The sequence below is a fragment of the Lynx rufus genome, unplaced genomic scaffold (assembly GCF_022079265.1).
Source record: "Lynx rufus isolate CCGP_SWC_20201006 ecotype Redwood Valley unplaced genomic scaffold, mLynRuf1.p SCAF_4, whole genome shotgun sequence".
Taxonomy (NCBI): Eukaryota; Metazoa; Chordata; class Mammalia; order Carnivora; family Felidae; genus Lynx; species Lynx rufus.
In genome coordinates this window covers 115,732,845-115,743,980 of record NW_025814856.1, presented here as the reverse complement: position 1 = coordinate 115,743,980, position 11,136 = coordinate 115,732,845, and the positions used below count along the sequence as shown (strand labels likewise).

Sequence of the window (11,136 nt, the reverse complement as noted above, 5' to 3'; positions counted from 1 at the left end):
ATGAATATGAGGTCTCATCTTCAGTCGTCATCATTACTCTATTTTGGCTGTAATTCTGGTGCTTTCACAAGCATTGCTGTGTAAGGGTGGGTGTGGGCTGGGCCACGAGACGGAACCACGATGCTGAGTGAAATGGATGCTGTGTGGTTCCTGCACACTCACTGCCCACAGGTGCCTTTGACATTTATTCCTAGCAGAATCACAAATGACCTTGGGGTTGTGTGCTGTTGAAACTGCACACGTGAAAAGCACCAGTGCCCAAAAGTATACCTTTCTTGTGTGTGGGTTGGCATGGTCAGCACGGTCAGGTCTCTGTGGTGACTGGTTCTCTCACCAGGACAGGTGGCCTGTGGCCTGCCTTGGCATTCGACTGGGTATCCCCAGGCCAGGTTCATCCGAGGCATTTGTTCAGGAAATACTTGTTTCCATTCTGATGGAAACTAAGTTACAGAACTCTGGCTACAACAAGACTGGGCACATTGCCCAAAAGTCACTTTGCTTTTTAAAATCTAGGAACTGTAACTCTTTATGCCTTCACTGTAGAAATAATTCTGTCAGTGCATAATTAGCTCTCACTTCTGTGGGTGCTTCCCATTGTACCACCGGGGCATTTTACAAATGCTTTCTACCTCTGTAAGCACTGCTTGCTAAGGGCTGGGGCTGGGGATTTGACTGGTAAGTTCTAGGTCAGAGTCTAGGGCAGGGCAAGGCCTTTGGCGGTCCACACCCCCAGAGACTGAGAGGCCATCCTGGGTGGTCAGTGTATCCCTGAGGCTGGGGGGCTGGCCACAGCCAGGTGGTGGCCACAGCAGGATGGCAAGGGCAGTGCAGGAGGACAGAAGGTCTGGCCAGGGCTTTGCAAAGGCAGGTACTGAAGCAAGCATATTCAATCCAAATAATTCTTGAGTTCAGAGCTAAGTCCAGGAATCAGGGCAGGGGCAACCAGGAGGCCTCTATAGAGTCAAGGCTGGATCTCTGGGAGAATCTAGAATGTCAGCTGACTGGAAGACCTACCAGACAGACAGCAGCTGTGACAGTGCCCGTGCAGGCAGGGGTGAGAACCCCTAGCGTCGTCACTCACAGACAGCAGTGGTTAAAAGTGTGGTTGAAAGTGGGGGTACGAGGAGAGAGGAGGCTAACCCTGCTGTGCTAAACCAGGAGCAATGAGGGAAAGTCTGGAATTGGAACTAGGTTGGAAGGTGAAGACGTTGCTCTCTGTCCTAACCATTTTTGGAATGGAGGCATCAGTAAATACACCCCACATGAAATTATATTGCTAGGTAGTGATGATGTGGTGATGGTGATTTAAAAAAATACAACACCACAAATTATGACAGTAACATGCAGAAATGGCCAGGCATGATGCTACACACTTCACAACACCGTTTCATATAATCCTCCAGTGAGATAGTGCTCTAAACGTTCCCATTTCACAGATGAGGAAATAGAGCCACAGAAAGCTTCATTTATCCACAAGACAATGCCATTCAGTGTCAGAGCTGAAATTCTCTCTGCGGTCTCTGATACCTGTTTACATTACTCTCCCCCAACACTGCTTCCCTGTAGGTCTCTGGTCCTTTGACCTCACTGTGACCCAGCTTCTCCAGGAGAACATTCCAGAAGCAGAGCGAGGGGCTGTGAATGGTGGGCAGTGCTCCCTGAACTACCTCACGGACCCCATTCACTTTGTGCCTGTCATATTGGCCCCACGGCCTCAGCAGTTTGGCGCACTGGGGTTGCTATTTGTAACCATGGGGCACGTGTTGTACTTTTTTTTTTATGCGAGGAAGTATAACGTTACAAATGGCTATTCTCAGAAGACAGCGAAGAAGGGCACTTCAGTCTGACAGGTAGGCAGCACCTCTGAGTGCTCAGAGCTCCGGTAACCCTGTCCCCGTCTCATTCTGAGCGTTTGCAGTGATGTTCCCGCCTTGCTGCCGGGGACCTGCCTTGTTCTACTGCCCCATCGGAGAGCACCCGCATCAAATGCACCTTTGCAGCGATGGGTAGTTGGAAAGGGGTCTGACTCACCAAGTGCCTGTTAACTGAACCGAGATTCCACTCCAGACAGCTGGGAGGGGCTTGTTTTACTTTTGCCAACAGAGCAACTCAGTGTTCCCAGGTTTGTATTGTTCTTTGGGGTCTAAAATTAGTCAAAGTCTTTTGGACAATCTTAAAACTAGAGAGAGTGGAGCATGTTTGGTCTCAATTCCTTGGATATGGGATTTTATTTTAAAAATTTTTTTAAATGTTTGTTTATTTTTGAGACAGAGACAGAGCATGAATGGGGGAGGAGCAGAGACAGGGAGACAGAATCCGAAGCAGGCTCCAGGCTCCGAGCTGTCTGCACAGAGCCGGATGCAGGGCTTGAACCCATGAACCGTGAGATCACGACCTGAGCTGAAGTCAGACACTTAACTGAGTGAGCTACCCAGGTGCCCCTAATACGAGTTTTTTGTTTTACAGGTGGATTGAGAATGTTCTTTGATGTGGTAGGGGCTCCTCATGAGGCCTGAAGCTATTTATTGAAGAAGTAGATCATTGTAACAATCTAACTAGGGATCCAAACTAGGGATCTGATGGTACCCCAGGAGACTTGGGCAGGTTCGGCCTCAGTGAGCAAGCTAAGACTTCCGGTTCGGCCAACTCTGGCTAAGAAAAGCACAAATTTGTGATGAGCAAATTTTGAATTTCTGGCCGCTTACAATCAACAGTAAAACTAGCTTTTGAGAGGCTTAAAAGAAAAAGAAACAAAAAATAAATATATGCTTAAAATAACACTGAATTGCTGTTTTGTAAGTGTTGTAACATACAAGTTCACCTAGAAGTGAAAACAAGGAAGCTGGCAAATAAGCCTCTACAGGCCTGTATGTCTATCTGAGAAGCTTTGTGCGTGTGGGGTCTGGCCTGTAGCACACTCAGTAGCACCTGAGCGGGCTGTTATTGTTGGGAATGACATGTTCTTTTCTTTTTTTTAAAGTTTATTTTGAGAGATAGGGGGGAGGGGGATGGGAGCAGGGGAGGGGCACAGTGAGAGAAGGGGAAGAGAATCCCAAGCAGGCTCCGCACTGTCAGCGCAGAGCCTGCTGTGGCTTGAACTCACCAACTCTGAGATCATGACCTGAGCTGAAATCAAGAGTCAGATGCTCAACTGACTGAGCCACCCCGGGAATGACATTTTCTAAGACAGGGTTTCTTGGCCTCTGCACTATTGACATTCTGGTGCAGACAGTCCTTTAGGGTCTGTCCTGCACATTATAGGATATTTTGCAGCATCTCTGGCCTCTGCTCACAAGATCCCAGGAGCACCCCTCACCCACACAATTGTGAGAGTCAAAAGTGTCTTCAGACAATACAAAGGTCTCCATCCCAATACAAAGGAGGGGGAAATGTCTTTCCCCATCCCATCTCCTCTAAAGAATCACTCCTTTTTTTAAAATTTTTTTTAATGTTTATTTATTTTTGAGAGAGAGACAGAGTGCGAGTGGGGGAGGGGCAGAAAAAGAGGGAGACACAGAATCCCAAGCGTGGTCCAGGCTCTGAGCTGTCAGCACAATGCCTGATGTGGGGCTCGAATTCACAAACTGTGAGATCATGACCCAAGCTAAAGTCGGATAACTGAGCCACCCAGGTGCCCCCCCACCCCTTTTTAAGCTTATTTGTTTATTTTGAGATAGAGATGGAGAACCAGCGGGGAAGGGGCAGAGAGAGAGAGGGGGGAGACAGAGGATCCAAAGTGGGCTCAGTGCTTGACAGCAGAATCACTGCTTACGAGTAATGTCTCAAGGGAAGAATCCACCTATTGTTAAGAGACAAATGATAAAAAGTCATTGTTACCAGTAAGGAAACTACGAAAGGGGATTTTACACACAGATCTGCTTTTTAGACCTAAGTGAAATGAGGGAAGGGGAGAATTTTGTGGAATATTTTGCTTAACCTAAGGTAGTTTTTAAAAACTGTACTTTATGTAAAGTTCTGGTAATAGTTATGATGTCACCTCCCCCGCCCAGTCTTGACTCTTCCATTAAAAGTGAAAGATTACTACAGATACAAGCGCGTGCGCGCGCACACACACACACACACACGCCCCATACTAAGTAGGTCAAGAAATCAGAAACATACGGACCTAGAAATCCATATGTCCTTCATAGGGATTCTTCATTAAGCAAGTTTTATTTTGTGGACCTGTAGCACACCAAGTCCCTGGATGATTCTAATGAACGCACAAGTACTTGCCCATAGTCTTAGAACAAAAGTATTTAATAAATACATCCTGAAGCCTTTTATTTACAATCCCCAGAAGTGCTAGCAGCCTGAGGGTAGAATTGATGTCAAGTCTTGTAAGTGGCACTGGCTCCCTCCTCCTGCACCCTGGAAAGAATAGCTGCCTACCTATTGTCAGTTCTGTGTTGTAAGTGGTAATTTTGCTCTTGCTTTTCCGCCAGGTCCTGTAATAGGATGGCAACATCCTTCTCTCTATTGGATTGTGGAACCACTATCCCTGTGGTTCCCATGAATGTTTTTATTCATGTTTAAGAAACAGAAATATAATGCAAATAGCACTTATATAATTTTCATAATACAGTTCCTTTAACCCAGCATCCAAAATATCATTTATAGTCAATATAAAATTGAAATATTTTACATTCTTTTTTTAATGTGAATTCTCCCAAAGCTGATGTTTTTTAGACCTCAGTGAATGTGAGTTTGGAGTAGTCATGTTTCAAGTACTCGGTAGTGACATGTGGCCAGTGCCTACTGTATTAGACTGCAGTTTGGACTCTATGATGATTCCCAAAGTTCCACATATTTCTCCAGCACAGGTCTATAAATGATACAGTGCGCTTTACTCTGCCTTAAAGAGTGGAGGTAACATGCCAGGGCATTTGTTCAACTGGGAAACCAATGGTATGAGGCCCTGATCCATTAACTGCACCATTCTGCTCTGCTCCCAGAAACAAATCATTGTGATGTCCATCAGCCTGATTTGACTGGATTTAGTCTCTTTATCTCTGAAACAGATTGATGTGGAGCTCTCCTTCTGGAAATGCAGATGGCGATGGTGGGGAGTACCTCAAGAAATTAGCCCCTCACAATACAGATAAACTCCACTAGGGGGCCCTCTAGTCAATGGTTGCATAGTCCCGGATTGGGATAAATCACAATTTTATAACAATATATCTAAATCAGGACTTTTCAGTTCACAAATACGCCGTAAATTTTGGAAAGGGAAACTTTATGAGTGCAAAATAAAAATAAGCCTTTCAAATACATATCTGGCTGTTTACACAATCTCAACATGGCTTTTCTCTGAAGAGGTGTTATCCCTTTGGCTTGGCAAGGAGCTGGGTCACTGGCCGACTGACCTCACAACTCAGATCCATCAGTCTTTACCATCTCTGTATCCTTGTTTAGTCATGCATACACCTTTTCTGTTCTACTTTGTTCAAGATACTTGAGATCATGAGGGGGAAAAAGCATTAGGTTTTTTAGGTTTAGGTTCCAGGTTCCAGGGAGCCTAGAATGCAAATAACCCCACTCCCTCCTCCTTTTCCATTTTAAATTTATATTTAAGTGCCAAATAACAAATTTGCCAACTGGCTCTTTTCTCCAGCTCCTAGGAGGCTCAGAGCCAAGCTGGCAGGAGACTAATGCAGGAGGTCTAATGGCTTGGCTTTATAATCCTGCTCTTCCTGCTGAGCTTTTATCCCCTTTTCTAATTATTGTATTGTTTGCTGTTTATTTAGAAACCACCCTAACATTCAGGGAATGTGGTAGTGATGGGGGGGGGGGCGGGTAAAAATAGATATAATCATCTCTTCATAGCTTGTCCCAACAATTGAATCTTTCAGCTATTGACTCAGATACTAAGTGAAATTTTTCCTTCTAACAGAAGTTAACGGGGCCACATTCTAACTGGCTTCATCTGACATAGTGATGTGGCTAAGTCATACCATGAAAGCACCATAAAACAGGAATCATCTATCACAGGGCTTAACCAACACACAAGAGAAACACAATAAATATTTGCCGAATTGTGAAAATACTTCAGGTTTCGGAAACCTCAAAAGTACTTGAGTTTGGAACACTCACTTGAACTACAAACAGTTGTTTTTTTTTTTTTTTTTTTTTAAGAACCCAAAATTACTTGTAGTAAGTAACACTATAGAGTGTCTAGGTCAAAAATGGGATATGCCCATTCTTGAAATCAAATTACGGGGCCCTACCTACCTGAACCGACAAGAACAGAGTAACTGTGATATTGGGCAAGTAATATCTGAGGATAGCGACTGGAGTTCTTAAGATACTGCATTTTCAGTGAAAGCATAACGATTGGCATAAAGTTATATTTCAATCCCATCTTCTTTTGTAGTCATAAGGAAAGATTCTCTTCAAGCCCAGCCTCCTCCCTTGGAGTTAATAAGCCCTCTTTGAAAACATTTCATTCAACTCCAGACTTGCTTCACTTCTCAGAGCACTTGAACACAAACTGGCTGGAAGAACGGTCCTATTGGCCTCGGCCCATCTTAGCTGTGCTCAACATGCAGGTGTGTGCTGTGCCAAGGAGGGCAAGGTGACTCTGCAGGACTGTGGGGTAGGCTCCAGCTCCTCAGCCCATCTTCTTTGGGGTTTACTAGACTCATTTAGCCAAGGTATTGGGCAACTGTGTTGTCATCATGGAGGGGGTTTGGGGGAGACAGAGCAGGGAACGTTCTCAAGCCTGGCGTCTGAAGAGCATTGCTGGCTCTTCCTGCAGGCAACACGTCACAGCAACAGCTGTCAGAAGTACACGTGGTCTCAGGGCAGGGCGCAACAGGCTCTGAGATTACACCTCCTCGTTACCTACAGTAAAGAACAATGACTCACGACCAATAACCCGGCCCATCCTTCCTTTCAAAAGCGTCCTTGAACATCCCCAGAGAAAAAGGGAGAGCTCAGACTGGTTTTTTTCAGGAGTAAACTGCATGACTTAGGCATTAAGCTTTGAGACCAACCCAAGCCCAATAACTTAGCAGCTAGAACCTCACTTCATTTCCCAAATCCCTTGGCTAGTCATTTATCAGTCAAGGCCATTCTAAATTTTCTTGGAATGGGAAATTGCCAGTGTGGAAAGCAAGGCTATCAGGAACCTGAAATGGTGCCGAGCAGGTTACAGGGCAAATACAGGGTAGCAATTTCCACACTCCATGTGGGCCACTAAGAATGGACAGTCCAGAGACTGAAGGCAAAGTGCCATGACAGACTCAGTGAGACTGAAAATGCAGCTGTTAAGACAAGGAATGTGTTGTCTGGAATATCCATAAGGAGAAATTCTATATCCTTGACAGGCGAACCAACATATACCTTTTGATTTTCTCAGGTATTATATTGTGTGCACAAGTCACTTATGTGACTTACACCCCCCCCAAAATGTTTTGATGTTTTTGCCACTTTTAACACCTCCCTAAATCATTCAAGTGCTGACCCAAGACCATCTTTTCATAGATTTCACTGGAAATGTCATTAAGATGCCAGAAAAGTTAAGTTTTAAAAATCACATTTATTGAAGTGTAGTTTACATTTAGCAAAACACACCCCTGAAATCTGACAAATGCGAGTGCCACCATAATCAAGATATAAAACACTTCCGGGGCTTAGGTGGTTAAGTGTCCGACTTCAGGTGAGATCATGATCTCAATGTTTGTGGGTTCGAGCCCTGCATTGGGCTCTGTGCTGACAGCTCAGAGCATGGAGCCTGCTTGGGATTCTGTGTCTCTCTCACTCTGTGCCCCTCCCCCGCTCACACTCTGTCTCTCTCTCAAAAATAAATGTTTTAAAAAAAGATATAAAACACTTCTTCAAAACTCACTCATGCCCCTTTGCAACCTAACCTTGCTGATCGTTACTAAGCCACTAATCTGTTTTCTGTCAAAAGGATCAAATTTAATCGCTGAAATAATGTATTATGGAAAAATTTGTATGCATATAAAATTATTTTTATTAAAAAAAACTTTTTTAAACATTTATTTATTTTTGAGACAGTGTGAGTGGGGGAGGTGCAGACAGAGAGGGAGAGACAGAATCTGAAGCAGGCTCCAGGCTCTGAGCTGTCAGCACAGAACCCAACGTGGGGCTCGAACCCACGAACTATGAGATCATGACCTGAGCTGAAGTTGGATGCTTAACTGAGAGAGCCACCTAGGCACCCCTGAAACTGTATTTTTAAAAGGATGCTTTGAAATGTATTTTTAGGGCAGTCAAAGGAATAGGATTTAAAAATAATCTTTGCAAATTAAGGCACAAGTGACAGTGTTGTTAAGACAGTTGTAGAATAGTCTAGTTACTATGTCAAACTTCAGGCTAGGGCTGGTTGGTAGAAAGGCTAAATAATAGAACAGAATTCTACAAAATTCTCTATGGTGCTGGTAGATATATGTTCTTACAGATATTTGGCACCTTCTCAAAATTCACCCCTGCTACTACCATGAAAGGGACAAAGAGAGCAAAAGCCTCTATTCAATCACCATATGTTCAAATACACTGTATCTACTGGAAAAGCTTCTTTCAAACACCACGATTGTCTTTCGAGCACCAGACCTGTAAAAGAAGTATCACAACAGGTAGTTAGATCAGCAATTATGAAATAAGATGTGCTATTAAGAAAATAAACAGTGGTTTCTAGACCATGTTTACAAAAGCTGTGCAGCAGGTAAGTTAATAGAATTCCACAACATACTACGCATTGTCAACTCAGACTTAGTAATGTTCTCATATAAAAGTGAATTTTTAACTCAAACCCTATCTTACTAAAAGCTCAAAATGGTCACCATAGGGAAAGATACTTTGAAAGATTAAATGCCAATTACTTAAAAATCCATTAAAAATAACCTTTTCTTGGCATAATAAAGTACTGCCTATTTATTACAGGCTTTCCCCCCTTCATATCTAAGACATACTTTCTAAAGGGAGGAGGGATGTGACTGCAGGTAACTAATTCCTATGAAGTTGGCCTCAGGTAAATCCTTTAACCCATCAGAGAAGCATATCCAATCAGATTAAGAGTTCTCATCCTTGGCCAAGAATTCGATTCAGCTATTTAATAACAAATTATCTCCATTTGGTCCATACCTGAAGTTCATCAGCATCTTGAACTGGACTGTGCCTGATAGAAAAGTGAGAAGAACAACGTTAAGAATATCAATGAACTCTTTATGATTTGGGTTTTTTTGTTTGTTTGTTATGTAAAGAGCATCTTTTATTGTGGTTACCTACTAGTTACCTCGAAGACTAAAAAGCTACCTTTGAATAGAATTCCCATATAAAGGCTTTCTCCAAATTTCCTCACACTTGGGAAATCTCCTTGGTAATTTCCAGCCAGAAGTAAAATAGAACAGTGAATTAAGTTCCTATCATCTGGAATTCTATGTAATATAATGTCAGCACCCACGACATGTCCAACTTGACCCTTATATTAGCATGGAACAGTATCAATTTTAGAAAAAAAACAAAACAAAACCTGAAATGTTACTGGCAACAGTTTGTACCTAGGAAACACTAAAACAAGCTCTAAACAGATTTAAAAACCAAAGGAAGCCTGAAACTTGTTGACCAAGCAGAAGCAGACAGAGCCCAGCAAGTTGAGAACAGTTCTCGGCACTTGCTCAGTTTCCACTACCCTTAAATAGACACTGGCTCAAGCTGCTGTTTCCTCGTCATGGTGCCTGGCTCCCTCAGCCCGTGTTTCTCTCTCACATGGAACTGTTGAAACAGTTTGGCTCAAGAGGAACCCCCCACCACATAAAGCAATTGTAAACCAAAGCCTGACCATTACATTTCCCGTGTTGCAGTGCTAGTCACCAGACTGAGGGACTCAGGACAGGGAAATCTGTCCCTGTGCTCTGGGGTAATAGATATGGCTGGAAAAGGGATGCCTACAGCACAGCTTGCTCCCCCCGCCCCTTTAAAAGCACGATAAAATGGGATGTCCCATTCAGTTTCCTGGTCAGTAATATCAGTTATTTCCTAATAGGTAAAAAGGTCTTTCATAACTCTACGGGCAAACATGTAACCCCCAGAAGCCTCACATTTCAAGAGATTACTAAGTGATACTTAGGATATCTACAAAGATTCCTTCATTCACTCAACTCTAAATTTAGATCTTTACAAAGTTTACTAAATCCGGAGAACAACCGTTTCTATAGCATGGGTGCCAGCGTCTTGGTGGACAGAAATCAGAATCCCAATGGTTCATTTTTTCCCGGGACAGAAAACCATGACGGGCTTCGCACCCTGAAAATGTCGGAAGAGGGTCCTGCGCTGCATACGGTACTGGTCGCTCCAGGAAAGGTGAATCTGGGGCAGAAAACTGCAGGCAGGACTCACAGCAGTCCCCGCAAGACGAACCCCAGACCTGTCAAAAAGCCAAACCACCCTGCAAAGTGGCAACTGAAAGGCATTTGTGGGGAGTGGCTGTCAGAGCGCAACTGCCGCCGTTTGTTGCTAGCACACTAATTAAGCTGCTCCGCACGCAAAGTTAAAGCGCTCAGATCCACGATCTGGCTCATTTTCCAAACTGGTTACGTCGGGGTCATGGTAACACCAGGCAGGCGGGAGCCCGGAGCTAGCCAAGAGCACCGACTCCGACCCGGTTGGGCGCCTTCCGCCCCGCAGCTGCATTCTCCAAAAGTTATTTTTTCTTTGAAAAGGGCACTTGAAACTCCCAGTGGCTTGGAGCCCTTGAGCATCGAGGCCACAGGCACCAGAGATGAGGGGACCGGGGGCGCGGTAGGCTGGGGGCCGGGGAAAGGCGCCACAAGGGTGCTTCCCAGGAAGTAAGGGTCCCCGACTCCACGAGGACGTCCTCACCCCAGAGGAGCCCTCACGGGGGCTCCTTCCCCGGGATCGGGGGCCTCTCCCGAGGGGGCGCCAAGCTGAGGCCGAACCCGCGTCCTGGACGCCCGGGCGAGGCGGGCACAGGGACCCAGAGAGAGACCCCAGACCACGTGGCCGGTTCCGGCGTCGGGCCGGTCCGAAGACACTCACCGAGTCGCACACCGCGTCGGAAAAGGGAGGGCGCTGGAGAGACGAAGTTTAAAAGGGGCTTGGGCGGTCGGCAACCCTGAGACAACCAACCAAAAATTACCCCCAGCGCCCCTC

The 11,136-nt window shown here is 44.9% G+C and overlaps 1 non-coding gene across 1 annotated transcript; it reads right to left on the bottom strand.

The window, feature by feature from the left end:
- Positions 1 to 8,986: 8,986 nt before the first annotated feature.
- On the bottom strand, positions 8,987 to 9,058 carry LOC124525259 (small nucleolar RNA SNORD93). Its single transcript, XR_006965466.1, has one exon. It is a non-coding gene; the product is annotated as a small nucleolar RNA SNORD93 (small nucleolar RNA).
- Between the last annotated feature and the right edge of the window lie 2,078 nt (positions 9,059 to 11,136).